Below are 16,485 nucleotides of genomic sequence, written 5' to 3' on the forward strand. Positions count from 1 at the left end.
AGTGAACAACTGGACATGGAAATTTAGGAAAATTATATTTATAATACCATCAGAAGTGATGAAATACTTGGATATAAATCTGACAAAATATGAACAACATCTGTATGTTGAAACTATAAAATGCTAATGATGGAAAATGAAGATCTTTGATTAAAACAAAATAGATGGAGATATCCTGTGTTCATTGATTGAAAGACTAAATACTAAGATGTCAATTCTTCCCAAATGAATCCATGCATTCAATATAATCTAAATTAACATCCCCTCAGTACTCTCTATAGAAACCAACAAGTCGTTTCTAAAAAATTTATGGAAAAGCAAAAGAACTAGAATAGCCAGAATGATTTTGGAAAAAAATAAAGCTGAAGAACTTACATTACCTGATTTTAAAACTTACTATAAAGCAACAATAATCATGACAATGTGGCATTGGCAAAAGGATAGATACAAAGATCAAGGGGACAGTCCAGAAACAGACTCACATACACGGTCAATTGAGTTTTGACTAAGTTAATTCAATGCTGGAAAGGAAAGTGTTCCCCCAAAATGGTGCTAGAATTGGGAAAAAAAACTTGACCCTTATCTCACACCATATACAAAAATTAACTCAAAATGGATGATACACCTTGACATAAAAACTATAACATTTGTAGAAGAAAACGTAAGAGGAAATATGTGTAACTTTGCACTGAGCAAACAGAACACAGAAATACAAATAAAAGGAAAAACTGACAAAGTGAATTTAGTCAAAATTAAAAGCCCCTCTATTTTAAACAGTTAGGAAAATGAAAAGGTAAGCTTCAGACTGCACTCTCTGTATATGCATCTGTGTGGGTCAAAGGACTTGTACAGAAAAATGTATAAAGAATTCCTCCAACTCAATAAGACAAACAACTCAACGTTTAAAAATGGGCAAAAGATATGAACACATACTTCACAAAGGAAGACATACAAATGACCCATAACACATGAACAAATTCTCAATATCATTAATCATCAGATAAATACAAATTTAAAATACAGTGTCATACTTCCACATATCCACTAGAAGGGCTAAAATTAAAAAGACTAAAACAACCAAGTGTTGATGAGAATGTAGATCAACTAGAACTGTAAAATGGGAAACAGTTTGGCAGGTTCTTATAATTAAACATTTGTTTACAATACAACCCAACAAATCCATTTCTAAGTATTTACCCAAGAGAAAAGAAAACATATGTTCACACAATAACTCATGAATGAATGTTCATAGCGGCTTTACTAATAACAACCGCAAACTGGAGACAATCCAAATATCCATATATAGGTGAAATGGTCAATAACTGTAGTAAATCAATACCATAAACTACTACTCAGCAATAAAAGTGAACCAGCTAAACATACAAACATATGCATTATCCTCAAAATCATAGTGAAAGAAAAAAACATGGATGCAAAAGAATACATATTACATAATTCTGTTTATATAAAATTCTAGAACAAATGAAACCCATTTATAGTGAGAAAAAGAGGACAAGAGCTGAGGGTGAAAATGTGATTTACTGCAAAAGGGCGGAAGGGAACTTTTGGGGATGACAGAAATATTCTGTATCTTTATTGGGGTAATGAAAATATTCTACTCTTGATTGTGGTAGTGGAGACATGGGTGTATACATATGTCAAAACACACCGAGCTGCGGCTTCCCTGGTGGCGCAGTGGTTGAGAGTCCGCCTGCCGATGCAGGGGACACGGGTTCGTGCCCCGGTCCGGGAAGATCCCACATGCCGCAGAGCGGCTGGGCCCGTGAGCCATGGCCGCTAGGCCTGCGCGTCCAGAGCCTGTGCTCCGTAACGGGAGAGGCCACAACAGTGAAAGGCCCGCGTACCGCAAAAAAAAAAACAAAAAAAACACCGAGCTGTACATTTTATTGTACGTAAATTATCCTCAATAAAGTTGATTCTTTAAAAAAGAGTTCTCTTGGGAAAATATTAACCAGGGAATACTGGTGATGCCCCTATACGACCACTCAAAAGACATCAAAAACATCAATAAAATTCAATACCCATTTATGGCTTTTTAAAATGTCATCAGAAATGAAAAACAACAATAAAATCATCTTGGAATGCTAAGAATACAAAAACACATTTTAACCTATTATACTCTCCATTTATCAGAAAGCTTCAGCAAACATCATAATTGATTGCTAAAACGTCAGAAACAACAGCAAGTTGAACTATCATTGCTATTATTTAACATTATATAAAACGTATAATAACCAAAGCAATGAGGAAAACACACAAATTATAAAATTTAAAAGAAAGCCACAAAACTGTATTTTCAGATAATCAACTCAATAAAGTGATTAGATACATGATAAGCAGAAAAAATTCAAAAGCTTTCATGTAACTGGAGGGGGAAAAAAAGAGAAAAAATGTTACTAGAAAGTTTCCATCCACCAGAGCTATCAAATCATAAAATAGCTAGGAATACTAAGAAGGAATGTCATACATATGGGAATAAAACTATAAAACTTTCCCTAAGCAAGGTGTGAATAAAACGTAGAGACATACCATACATACACATATTTCTGAGGGGAGAGACCCAGTATCACGAAGGTCAGTTTGCCCCATATTAATCTAAAATTTCAATATAATCTCATTCAAAATACCTGAGGATTTTTAATTTAATTTACAAGTTGAGTCTAAAGTTCATTTAGAGAAGAAATGCATGAGTCAAGAATAATTTCAAAATGAGTAATAAGGAGGGAGAAATGGTTATCAAAATTTTAAATATGCATTCTCTTTTTAACCCAGCAATTCCATTTCTAGGAATCCATGCTCCAGAAATAATCACATAAAGAGGAAGTTTCCTGAACAGCTCTTAGGATGAAGGTAGAACTAGAAGGGCAAGTGGGAGGTATACTTTTTCCATTACAGTCTTCCATACTGTCTGAAGTTTTAAAATTTAAGATTTAAAGTTTGTAATTAAAAACAAAAAATGTAAAAGTTGGCTTCAAATAAAGCATTATTTGTGATAGGAAAAAGAAACTAAAAAAAAAACTAAAAAAAAAAAATAAGAAAAAAAAAAAGAAACTAATTAATTCAAATGTCTTTCAGTAAGGGAATGGTTAAGTAAATTACAGCCCATTGAAGCTATTGAAATATCACTTAGTTTTTAAAAAGTATCAGGGAGACAGGTTTAACAAGTAAAGATGGCCAAGATATGTAATTTAGTGAAAAAAGCAAGTGATATACCAATGTGTTTGGTATACCCCACCAAACTCCCCCAACTTTACATGTATGCATATGTGTTTAAAAGTGTACATGAGAAAGAAGTACAATACTGTTAACTCTAGACAGTGGAATGAGACTGGGGGATGAAAGGAAATGTTCACATTTTACTTAATAGTTCATTTTCTGTATTGCTGAATTTTACATCTAGTTCGTATGTCTGTAATTAATTTTTTTAATTAAAGTTATTTCATATAAAAATGATAAATTCCAGAGGACATGGGAATAATAGTTTAAACGTTTATAAAAATCTTTAAAACGTTTATCTTCATGTTTATTTACATACTCTGCAAATGATCTATAGTCTTCACCAGAGGTGGCTGCCAATGTAAAGAAATTTAACTTACCAGATATGATAAAAATAACAACATATTAGGCCTTTAAAAAAAATCATAAACTTCCCCGAACCAGCAGACTCAAAGCAGTGCCTATGCGTATGTTAAAAAAGAAAAAGAAGGAAAAAAAAATGCCTGGAGAGGTTAAGTCTCCTAAATAGATTCTTCCTCTCAGTAAAAAAGACTACCTCCTCCCCTCTTCTTCAACTTGGTCTGAGCGGCTTTAAACTCACCATTTTGAATGTGCGCAAAATGATTAACAAGCAGTAATCTCAGGGAGGCCGAAATTGAAGGTGCATCCGCCAGAGGCGTGCTCTGACCTGACAGCTCTAACTAGGCGAAGCATTGATGGAATGGTGCTAATATCGGGAGAAGAACGATTGTTATGGTCTGTACAGGGTGTCTGCGTGACAGAGCCTCGGTGACAATCGGGAAAAATGCAAATACAGTCAGTAGACCGACGGCAACGGAAGGTTTTTCGAGGAAGGGGTGCTGATGCAGGCCTGTGGCGTAAGATGGATCAGCTCTACACAGGGTGACTGGAAATGGGCAGAGAGGGCGGGTGAGAGGTGTTAGTAGGTGACACACTCTTCTAACACAGTCGCGATTGTAGGGATTAAGGCAGCGGGGTCCTTGGCCAAGGCACCAAGGACAGCAGAAGAGGCAGCAAGAAAAAGCGGCCGGTGGAGACCCCAATACCTATCTATGCCATCGCCGGAGGCAGCGGGCGCTGCGGCCGCCAACAAGAGCGTGGCCCCAGGTTCGGGCTGGACAGGGCCCAGAAAGAGAAGAAGGCCTCTCCCAGCCATCAACCCCACCCACCATGGCCGGCGCGGCGGGCCAGGGACAGGCCCCACTCCTTCTCGAGGACAGAAATTAAGAAACGGAGGAGGTGAAGGCAGCAATTTCCTCGCCTTGTCCCTCACCTTCCCAACATGAGAACAAGCCAGATTAAAAAAAAAAAAAAAAAAAAAACCCTCACCGAACCGTGCAGCGGCTCCGGAGCGAGAACAGCGCTCGATCCTCCAACAAACACCACCGCCTTCTTCTCCGCCTCCGACTCCTCCCCCGCCGAACGCGCAGCGGCTGGCGGCGGCGGCGGCTGCGGCGGCAGCGGCAGCGGCGGCGGCGGCGCCGGCGGCGGAAGCAGAAGCGGCCGCGGCGCGTCCCGCCCCTTGCGCCGCTGTAAAGGAGAAGGAGGAGGGAACGCAAGCCCCGTCCCCAAAACAGAGTCGACCAATAGGCTTAAAGGACCTCTGCGGGAAAAATCCACATACCCAATCGGAACCTGAGGAGTGGGCTCACGTCAATGGTTGGGACGTGGCAGAAAAAGGGAAATATACTTGGACTGTCTTTACACCCTGGTCCCGCTTTCTCGCCCAGGGGCAAGTTCACCGATTGGCCGTAGAGCGGAAGGACGAAACCCACCCCTGCCTGGCCCCGCCTCCGTTCCCTGCAGCACTGCGACGTTGGGGGGCAGGGGCGGGGCACCATGCTAGGGCTGGAACAGCAGGCCTTTTGTGGTTTGGGCTGGGAGAAAAGGGCGGGGTCTCAGGGAAAGGGAAGCGGGTGCGGAGAGCTAAAGGAAGAACTGGCGCAGCTAGACTTTCAGAAATTCCAACAGCAGCAACCAAGATGAAGGCGTTAAAATCAATCCTAATTTGACTGGAAACCTAACTAACAAGATTAGGGTCTCCTGGCATAAAGTTCAAACCTTTGCAGTTCAGATATGGGTGGGCCAAGAGAAAATAGCAGACGGAGGAAGGGCAGGTCTTCCTCCCTGCCCACCTTGCCTGCACACTATATAGTGCCTTCTCCCCTCCCACTCCGCAGTCCCCCAGTCAGTCGCCTGCCCCTTCTTTTCTGATTCTTTTGGGGGTGGGGGCGGGTTATAGGGGATGCCCGCGTTTCCTCTGTATAGCTATGGGCTGACCAGAGACTTCCAGTTGCACCTTGGGGCTGATGGGTTGTCAAGCCGGGAAGTAACATCACATGCAACCAAAATAAATAACAACAGCTGTAGTCCCTGGACACCTTGCTTAATTTAAACAAGGATAACAGTTTAGGCAGTCATGTCACTGGTGCTAAATTGTTTCTTCATCCTGCATGTCCTCTTTTTTCATCCTGAACGTGTCCGCTTCTCTGATTACAGTACCACTCTCCTCCCATCTTACCCCCAACTCTCTTCACCTCTTCACCCCCTCCGCACACATGCCCAATGCCCAAGATATATTTATCGCATCCCCTCCGCCAAGAGTTAAGAACTCCATTTCTTGTGCTGTCCCTGGCAACTGCGAAATCTCCTGCCAGTGAACCAAGACTCATTTTTTTGCTTTTGATGAAAACAAATTATCCCAGATTTCCTATAAAACTTGGACTATGAGAATTTGCTTGACATTTTGTGAAGCCAAACTAACTCTCAGCCCACTCCAGTAGTACATTTCTTACCCAGAAACCATTTCCCACTTGATATTTCTCTGCTTTACACATGTTGCTCTAGAAGTTGTGGCTTTTTCTCCATACAAGTCTCTCCTTCTTTGAAAGAGAATTGATACTTTAATCACATTTCCTTGATCTCCTTTTAGGTTGTTGCATAGTGATTCAATTGGGTACACTAACCAGTTTGTTGGGGCAGGGTTTCCCCAAATTTCAATCTCTTTCATACCATATCTGTGTATACCACTCGCAGTAGTATTTATTATTTTCTTTAAATAAATGTGTCTTTCCTTCAATTTCTTTAAGAGTAAAACCTTTATAAACGACTATTAATGGAAAACCTGTGTCACCTCTCCTAAGCTGAAAGTAACTGAAAGAAAAGTGAACATAAAACAGTGTTTTTAAATTCTGGGGATAGAGTGTATTTTTTCTACTAAGATCTCTCAGCCTAAAGACTACTCCCTGTAAAAAGGGAGCGTTACTAAGCACTAGAAACATTTAAAAAGCAGGTAGGCAAATGGCATTTTTTTTTTTTTGCGGTACGCGGGCCTCTCACTGTTGTGGCCTCTCCCGTTGCGGAGCACAGGCTCCGGACGCGCAGGCTCAGCGGCCATGGCTCACGGGCCCAGCCGCTCTGGGGCATGTGGGATCTTCCCAGACCAGGGCACGAACCCGCGTCCCCTGCTTCGGCAGGCGGACTCTCAACCACTGCGCCACCAGGGAAGCCCCGGCAAATGGCATTTTTATCATGATGTAATCAAAGGTTAGAAAAATAGTCATTGTTTTTAATCCTGCATGCATGTCCCAACTAAAGTTATCCAAGGCATCAGAAGTGATCTATGTTACTCTTTGAGAAACACTCTTGTGGAGGCTTATAGCATGTATTCCAGAATCAAAAGACTATACTCTCATCCTAGCTCCCGCATTTATTGCTGAGTGCCTCTGGACTCTTACATCTCTGATCTCAATTTCCAGTTTAAATATGTGGAAAGTAATAAAGCCTACCCATGACCTGTTGTACTATAGACTAAATAACCTAATAAATGTGAAACATATCATACCTAGCATGTAGTAAGTACTAAATACATATTTATATTGGCTTATGTATTATATTATTACATAATATATAGAGAGATATGTATTAATGACATATGTATTATTACTGATTTCAGAGGTGGGAAACACTCCCTAAGGCAATGAGTTGAAGGTACCACAGGATGTAATGCAGTAGTTAGTTCTTAAAGAGTGATCCCTATACCAACAGCACCAGCATTACCTGGGAACTTTTTTAAAATGCAAATTCTCAGGTAGGTCCAACCTCAGACCTGAATTGGAAACTCTAGGTGTGGAGCCAAGCGACCTGTATCTTAGCAAGCCTTTGAGGTGATTCTGATGCACGCAAAGTTGGAGAACCACAGATGTAACAGAAGGAGGATTGGTAAAGGAGTAAGAGGACCTGAATTCAAATTATATCCTTAGAGTGACATCAGCAAAAATGCAGATGTAAGCACCTCTGAAAATTCTTTTCTCCGTAAAAGCAATGAGAAAACTGGCAAAATTGTCAGAGTCAACTTTTTCAGAACTGTGGAAATCAATCAAGGGCTTGCAGCAACCCAGGAAGCATTTATTCAAGAAAACAGCTGAATCTCAGTAAGAAGAGCAAGGTTTGTAATGTTTTGGCTTGTTCTAATCTAATCCCATCATCTCCAACTCCACTATAGCACTGAAAAACAATAGTTGACAATCATGGTGAAAAGAGCAGCCTGGCAGATATCAGACAAGGCAGAATGAGGCTGGAACTCCTCCAAAGCCTAATTCCAAGAGAAGAGTCATCATTTAACCTATCTGGTGGTTCCCCAGAAGATCTCACTTGCAAGCCTATCTTGATTTGATTTGATTCAGAGCCAAACCAGTGGTTTTCTGGGGAAAAGGCTTTTCCCCAGAAGTGTTTGTAAAAAACAAAACAAAACAAACAACAAAAAAACCCCACAAACAATCAAGCAAACAAAAAAACACAATGAAAGGGAATTGATTAACTTTGCCACACCTTAGGCAGTGGAAACAGGTTGGGGCAGACAATAGGTTAACCAAAAAGCTTAAAAGGAAAAGCTGGAGATTTGTCTGTAGGAACTTTGTAAGCTCCAACATATTCATGAGAATCCAGAAACTCACACACATGCCCAGGGCTGTGCTAAGCAGTGCGTAAGCTCAGGAAAGACCTGAGAAGGCCCTAAGCATTCACCTAAGGCTGACCTTGAGGCTTTGCATAAGCAAGAAGTGAAGACTAAGGGAGAACTGTCAACTGCCTGGCTTGGTGTTGAAGCCCTGCCCAAAACACACACACACACACACACACATACCCTCAACAAACGCTGGGAGACATACTGATTCAAGGCATCTAAGGAAATCTCTGTCTAATCATTAGATAAGCATGAAGCTAACCAAACAGAATCATCAATGGCCACACACCACTGCTGATGAAAACTTAAACAGTCAATATAAGAAAGAAATGGAAAATTTTATTCAAGACAAATTGAGAATTATAACCCAGGGAACAGCAACTCAGAAAGCTCTGAGAATAATCTGCCCATTAGAATTCAAGGCACAGTTATATAAGCTTTTTGAGATAGGGCTGTGCATTAAATGATGTATTATTGAAGGTTTACATAATCCATATCTAAGCATCATCGTGGTCCCTTACAAGATCAAGAAGCAATGTTATCTTTTAAGGAGTTGTCTTGTTGATGCCAGGAAAATGTTGCTCTTTATGGTTGAGCAGATATTTCTGCTGATGGGGGAGGTTTGGTCAATATATAATGCACAGTAGAGGGGAGAGAGGAAGCCAAAGGGAGAAGAAAAAAAATTTTTTTATGGTTAACTGTTTCTTGTCTTGTCATAAAATATGAATTTTATTTCACAATTTCCCCCTTTTGATCATTAACCTTTTGATAGAAAGCAGTAGGTGAGCAAATATTTTCCAGGGTGGTTGCTTGCCTGCACTGCGTCATCATGTCCCTTGATGCCAAGTCTTTTTTTTTAATATATTTATTTAATTTTTGGCTGCATTGGGTCTTGGTGGCTGTGCATGGGCTTTCTCTAGTTGTGGAGAGCAGGGGCTACTCTTGGTTGCAGTGCATGAGCTTCTCATTGTGGTGGCTTCTCTTGCTGTGGAGCATGGGCTCTAGGTGTGCTGGCTTCAGTAGTTGCGGCACACAGGCTCAGTAGTTGTGGCTTGTGGGCTCTAGAGCGCAGGCTCAGTAGTTGTGGTGCACGGGTTTAGTTGCTCTGCGGCATGTGGGATCTTCCCGGACCAGGGCTTGAACCCATGTCCCCTGCACTGACAGGCGGATTCTTAACTACTACACCACCAGGGAAGTCCCAATACCAAGTCTTAATAGCCTGGTTCTCTGTTTTTGGGGGGATTATAATAGCAGAATGTTTGGCAAGGACTGACAGTCAATTCTAGGTTGTCCAGTAAGACTTAAGCCTATTTTTCTCACATGTGCATTGTATATGTCCATTATTTTATAGAGAACTATTGGTGTAATCTATACTTTCAAGTCATTTAGACATCATTATCTTAGTATGAGCAAGTGACACATAGCATGAAAGGCAAGAAACTCTTACCTTGCAAGTTCCACAAACTGTAACTAAAATTGCCAGTAGGATCAACAACATCATTAACAAAGATTTAAGCCAAGATCCTCCTGAATCAAACCATTTTCCTAATGTTTCCCTTAAACTGGGAAGAGGATTGTTCAGAGCAGAAATGTGACACTTCATATAGGTCATAAGACTGGTTACATTTGAAGACTCGTCAGGTATAAAGATGCAGTATTCAGTACATATTACAGCACAAGTTCCCCCTTGGGAAGTAGCTAAAATACTGAGGGCTATGCAATTCTGTAAGATTGCTTTTTTCATCATGGAGACTTCCAAATTGAGCACCTAATGGTTTGATTACTATCATTCAAATCTTGCTGAGTGAATTTTGTTAAAGCCTTTATATGAATAATGATATCTTCTATTCCAAGTGAAGGAACAAATAATGAGATCAAATGATCGTACTATTGGAAAACTGATCAAGCCCCATGTGCCTGCATTAAAGGCAGATTGGCAGGGGCTGTTTCACCAATCATATACCTTCCTAAGCAACCTGGGGAGAGCCAAGGTCATAAACTTTTTCCAGAAATCCATTAGGTCCTGTTAGGAGCCACCCAATACTCAATATCTAATGAAAATGAGTATTTATGGCCAAGTTCAGAATAGGCATTATTAATGGGCTGGGTAAGAGGGTCTCAGTGATATTGGTGGTAACATTAGCTTGAGTGGTGCTAGAGTTCTTTCCTTTAAAATAAAAAGTTCTAACAGCCATCCAGTTAGAGCCCTGGAGAGGAGAAATCCACCAAGGCAAACAGGGAGTAACGGACATAGGTAATTGGCCATAAACTCAGCAATTTGATTAGTTTTTGAAACTTGCATAAGATTGAGCACAAAGAAGAAATACATTTGGTTTATAAGCAAAAGCATGAGCAATTGTCAAAGTAATCAGTATACAGGCCTTGTCCGGTGTCCTGGGTTAGCTGTATACTTCAGATGTCATCTTCTTCTCATCCCTGGTAGTGCTGGTCTTAGTTGTAGTCAAGTGTCAAAAACAGGAGTTGCAGTTCATCCAGGAGAGGGCTGAGATGGTTTCTTCCAAGGTGGCTGTAGAGAGTCCTTTATGTGAAATCTCTTCCAGTATGAATAATCTCCTGGTTGCAGGTTATGGTGAATCCGACCTTCAGCCAAAGTTAGATCACCGTGATAAGCTTCAGAAACAAATTTAGAGTTTCCTTTTAATAACTAAACTTTACAAGGAGCTATCTAGAAAGTGAGTCTTAGCCAGTAAATACAGACCTCAATTAACAAAACTAGAATTTAATATTCACTAAAACATAATCTTTTTCTCCCTAAAATTACCCTCATTTCTACCAAATATAGCCAAATTAAGACTAATCTGTTTGTAAAATAAGTCTGGTTAATTGATGACATAGGCTTTTTCACACTGGCTGTGCTGGAACTTTTCATAAGTAATCTCAGATTGAACTTTAAAAAAACAAAAAACAAAAACTCTCAAGGCCAGGAAAGCCACACCAGGGGTGTGTCATAGATTCCACTTGTGATATCTATAAATTTGGGTGATGGATTTGGGTGAATTCTTCTCTTCTGGAGGTTGCCAAATACCTTGAGATTCTGGCACTTTTTAGAAATTGGCCTTCCTTATGCCTGAGAAAGCTTTTGGGAACTTAAGAGTTTCCAAATTCTGGAGGGATCAGGTAGAGAGGAAAGATAAATGTTTCAGTTCTACTTATTGAGGTATAACTTAAAGCTTTCCTCATATATGGAAAACACAGGTTAAAAAACAGTGATATTTTAGACAGAGAGAAAAATTATAACCATACTCATAAGTTTGTTCAGTCCTATGTAACTTATCCTTGATCTTAATCTTCTGTTAATAGTTTTTTTGAAGTCATCAGGTTTTCCTAGAATTCTTTAATTCCTTACCCAGTTCAGTGGTATGATCTGAAAGTTATCAGAAACCTGTACTTGTCAAAAAGTCATTTCTATGAATCTTCTTGAAGATAAAGCATTTTTGCAAAAGCATCAGAGTGCAACAATAAATGACAAAAGACTTAAAAAGTCAAGGTTAAAGAACTGATTACAATGCAGTTGAAAAGAAACTTGGCTACTGCTATGACATATAGCAATTTAAGATAATTACTAGAAATATGACTGATAACATTTTACCAGGACATACCAGAATTTTAGGAGTTCCATATAATTTCTAGAATATCTATGTTAATAACATTTACCCACATGATACAACCAAAGAAGTTTTATCACCACTCATTCAATAATGTTTCCCATGTAATTCAACATACCAAATAAGTTTAATTACTTTAATATTTCTCGCCTAGATAGAAAAAAAAAACAAATATTTTGAGATGTTTCAGGGACCCTTTGGAAAACCTCAAAGTTAGCTAGAAGTCAGATGAACTTTATTTAAAATTTGATGTTTGGGAATTTTGTCAAAAATATCAAAAAATTTTAAAACACCTGGTCAAATAGGATCATAAATCAATGTGAAACAATATCCATTCACTCAACCAAAGTGACAATAAAAGATCTCAAAGGTTGTATTAAATCACTTAAATACAAAGAAACTCACACAACCTATTATCAAAAGCAGTTCAACATTTTAAGAAAACTTTGTCCTCTCAGAGAGAAAACCAAATTCAGGTTTAGTACCACTTTACCTTTAAATTCATTTTCTTAATTAAATTCAATCTTATCTTAGCCAACCCTAACCAAGCACAAAACTCCCTCAGTGTTCCTCTTCCACAAACCTTCCATAACTTTCTGTATCCATATTGATCCGTCCCCTATTTTCTTTTCCATTCAGAAACAACCAGCTCTAGAACAAAACTACCCTTTTTCCCTTTAACAAAATGCATTTTCATTCGTCACACCTTTTTTTTTTTTTTTAACTGAAAACACCCATCTTATTTTCCTGGAATGCTGATTCTGGATTGTGTAAACCATTGGTAATAATATCATTTATGTACAGCCTGGTCTTCTGACTTCTTGTCTCCTTGTGTACTAAGAATGCCACTTTTGGCTTGAACTCTAGTACTTGGCACCACAATATGGTAAACGCTCTCAAGGAAAAATCCAGGATGAATGTGAAGCTTCCCATATGTTTCACTTCTCTCAAGAATCATAGGTTCTTAACTCCTACCTGTGTTGGTACATCTTTAATGCCTTCAAACATTGTTTTATATATTTTCCCCATTTTTATAATTACTTTCAGTGGGAAGGTTAGTCTGATGGATGTTTATCAATTGTGGTTGCAACCAGAAGTACACCAGATGATTGTTTTAAAGTTTGAACAAGGAAACACATTTTTAGTCATAAACCATCATTTAGAATCATGGTTCTTTATCAATAAAACTCACTTCAAATCTTAAACTTTTGACATTTTTTCTTCCATGCAGTCTTAGGTGATATTAGCCATATCAAGACTTCTTTCCCAGATTTTATTCCCAAGTCTTGTTTAATTCTTTTCTTTCTAACCTCCATGCCTCTCTATTTCCATTTAATGGTGATTACCTCAAGGCCATCAGGCTTGGGTGGGAAAGACTAAAGATTAGTCTTCATTGGCCTGTATTGATCAAAACCTTTCAGTCTTTTATCTCACAGCTTAGAGTGGAAGTCCACTTTTCCATTAATTTGCAGCTCCAAACTTCGGGAATTTCTCTATTTCTATTTGCATACAACCATTTCTTGCCTGAGCTCATCTCTTTCATCTTATACATTGATAAACTGTCGGTGGCAACAGCACACACCTCTAACATTGTTTTCAAAATTTTGTAGACTCTGCAGGCACCTTATCTTCCTCCCAAATTACCACAGTGACAGCTCTTTTTTAACCAAATGCTTTGAGACTGCATAGCATGGATCTTCATTTTTCTAGCATCTACTATCAGACACTTTACCATCTGCTGACCAACTGCTAGGTCAGCGCCATGTATTTACAATATTTTGTTATAAGAAATCTTGTATTAATTAAGTAAAACTAGATAATGTAACAGATAACCCCTAAAATGTTATGGAGAAACTCAAGAGAAGTCTAGTGGTATTTGCTGTAGACATAAGGACCACCTACTGGTGGGAGAGAAAAGGGATGGGGGAGAGGTACTTCTTTATACTGTAATTCAATCACCCATCCTGGAAGAGCCTGAGTCATCTACAACCAAGTGTTCCAAGTTTGTTTTGAGACTCCCCACCGAACAGTGAAAAAGAATTTTGACCACCCAGAGGGCAAAAGGAAAAAGAAATAGGTAGTTGAAAAAGAGGTTACAAATAATATAGCAATTACAGCCTGTGACACAATTTATTCTAAATCATATACCTGGAGATGGCAGACAGCATAAGCAAGAACAACTACAGTCCTGCAGTCTGTGGAATAAAAACCACATTCGCAGAAAGATAGGCAAGATGATAAGGCAGAGGGCTATGTACCAGACAAAGGAGCAAGACAAAACCCCAGAAAAACAACTAAATGAAGTGGAGATACGCAACCTTCCAAAAAAAGAATTAAGAATAATGATAGTGAAGATGATCCAGGACCTCAGAAAAAGAATGGAGGCAAAGATCAAGATGATGCAAGAAATGTTTAACAAAGACCTAGAAGAATTAAAGGACAAAAAAACAGAGATGAACAATAAAATAACTGAAATGAAAACTACACTAGAAGGACTCAATAGCAGAATAACTGAGGTAGAAGAACAGATAAGTGACATGGGAGACAGAACAGTGGAATTCACTGTGGAATAGAATAGAGAAAAAAGAATGAAAAGAAATTAAGACAGCCTAAGAGACCTCTGGGACAACATTAAATGCAACAACATTCGCATTATAGGAGAAGGAGAAGAGAGAGAGAAAGGACCAGACAAAATATTTGAAGAGATTATAGTGGAAAACTTCCCAAACATGGGAAAGGAAATAGCCACCCAAGTCCAGGAAGCTCAGAGAGTCCCATACAGGATAAACCCAAGGAGAAACACGCCATGACACATAGTAATCAAATTGGCAAAAATTAAAGACAAAGAAAAATTATTGAAAGCAGCAAGGGAAAAATGACAAATAACATACAAGAGAACTCCCATAAGGTTAACAGCTGATTTCTCAGCAGAAACTCTACAAGCCAGAAGGGAGTGGCATGATATACTTAAAGTGATGAAAGGGAAGAAACTACAACCAAGATTACTCTACCCAGTAAGGATCTCATTCAGATTCGATGGAGAAATCAAAAGCTTTACAGACAAGCAAAACCTAAGAGAGTTCAGCACCACCAAACCAGCACTACAACAAATGGTAAAGGAACTTGTCTAAGTAGGAAACACAAGAGAAGCCAAGGACCTACAAAAAACAAACCTAAAACAATTAAGAAAATGGTAATAGGAACATACATAGTGATAATTACCTTAAACGTGAATGGATTAAAAGCTCCAACCAAAAGACACAGGCTTGCTGAATGGATACAAAAACAAGACCCATATATATGCTGTCTACAAGGGACCCACTTCAAACCTAGGGACACATACAGACTGAAAGTCAAGGGATCGAAAAAGATATTCCATGCAAATGGAAATCAAAAGAAAGCTGGAGTAGCTATTCTCATATCAGATAAAATAGACTTAAAAATAAAGAATGTTACAAGAGACAAGGAAGGACACTACATAATGATCAAGGGATTAATCCAAGAAGAAGGCATAACAACTGTAAATATATATGCACCCAACATAGGAGCACCTCAATACATAAGGCAACTGCTAACAGCTATAAAATAGAAAATCGACAGTAACACAATAACTGTGGGGGACTTTAACACCTCACTTACACCAATGGACAGATCATCCAAAATGAAAAACAATAAGGAAACAGAAGCTTTAAATGACACAATAGACCAGATAGATTTAATTGATATTTATAGGACATTCCATCCACAAACTGCAGATTACACTTTCTTCTCAAGTGTGCATGGAACATTCTCCAGGATAGATCACATCTTGGGTCACAAATCAAGCCTCAGTAAATTTAAGAAAATTGAAAATATATCAAGCATCTTTTCTGACCACAACGCTATGAGATTAGAAATGAATTACAGGGAAAAAAACGTAAAAAACACAAACACATGGAGGCTAAACAATACATTACTAAATAACCAAGAGATCACTGAAGAAATCAAAGAGGAAATCAAAAAATACCTACAGACAAATGACAATGAAAACACGACGATCCAAAACCTATGGGATGCAGCAAAGGCAATTCTAAGAGGGAAGTTTATAGCTATACAAACCCATCTCAAGAATCAAGAAAAATCTCAATTAAACAATTTAAGCTTACACCTAAAGGAAGTAGAGAAAGAAGAACAAACAAAACCCAACGTTAGCAGAAGGAAAGAAATCACAAAGATCAGAGCAGAAATAAATGAAATAGAAACAAGAAAAACAATAGCAAAGATCAATAAAACTAAAAGCTGGTTCTTTGAGAAGATAAACAAAGTTGATAAACCATTAGCCAGACTCATCAAGAAAAAGAGGGAGAGGACTCAAATCAATAAAATTAGAAATGAAAAAGGAGAAGTTACAACATACACCACAGAAATAGAAAACATCCTAAAAGACTACTACAAGCAACTGTACGCCAATAAAATGGACAACCTGGAAGAAATGGACAAATTCTTAGACAGGTATAACCTTCCAAGACTGAACCAGGAAGAAACAGCAAATATGAACAGACCAATCACAAGTAATGAAATTGAAACTCTGATTAAAAATCTTCCAACAAACAAAAGCCCAGGACCAGATGGCTTTACAGGTGAATTCTATCAAACATT

At 38.7% G+C, this 16,485-nt stretch overlaps 1 protein-coding gene across 1 annotated transcript in view; it reads right to left on the minus strand.

The window, feature by feature from the left end:
- The window catches only part of PJA2 (praja ring finger ubiquitin ligase 2), a 76,299-nt gene extending 71,644 nt beyond the window's left edge, over positions 1-4,655 (minus strand). The window contains exon 1 of the mRNA XM_065874205.1: positions 4,588-4,655. The gene's annotated coding sequence lies outside the window, so the exon portion shown is untranslated. The remainder of the gene's footprint in view (positions 1-4,587) is intronic.
- Between the last annotated feature and the right edge of the window lie 11,830 nt (positions 4,656-16,485).

Source organism: Phocoena phocoena, chromosome 3, assembly GCF_963924675.1.
Source record: "Phocoena phocoena chromosome 3, mPhoPho1.1, whole genome shotgun sequence".
NCBI classification, from domain to species: Eukaryota; Metazoa; Chordata; class Mammalia; order Artiodactyla; family Phocoenidae; genus Phocoena; species Phocoena phocoena.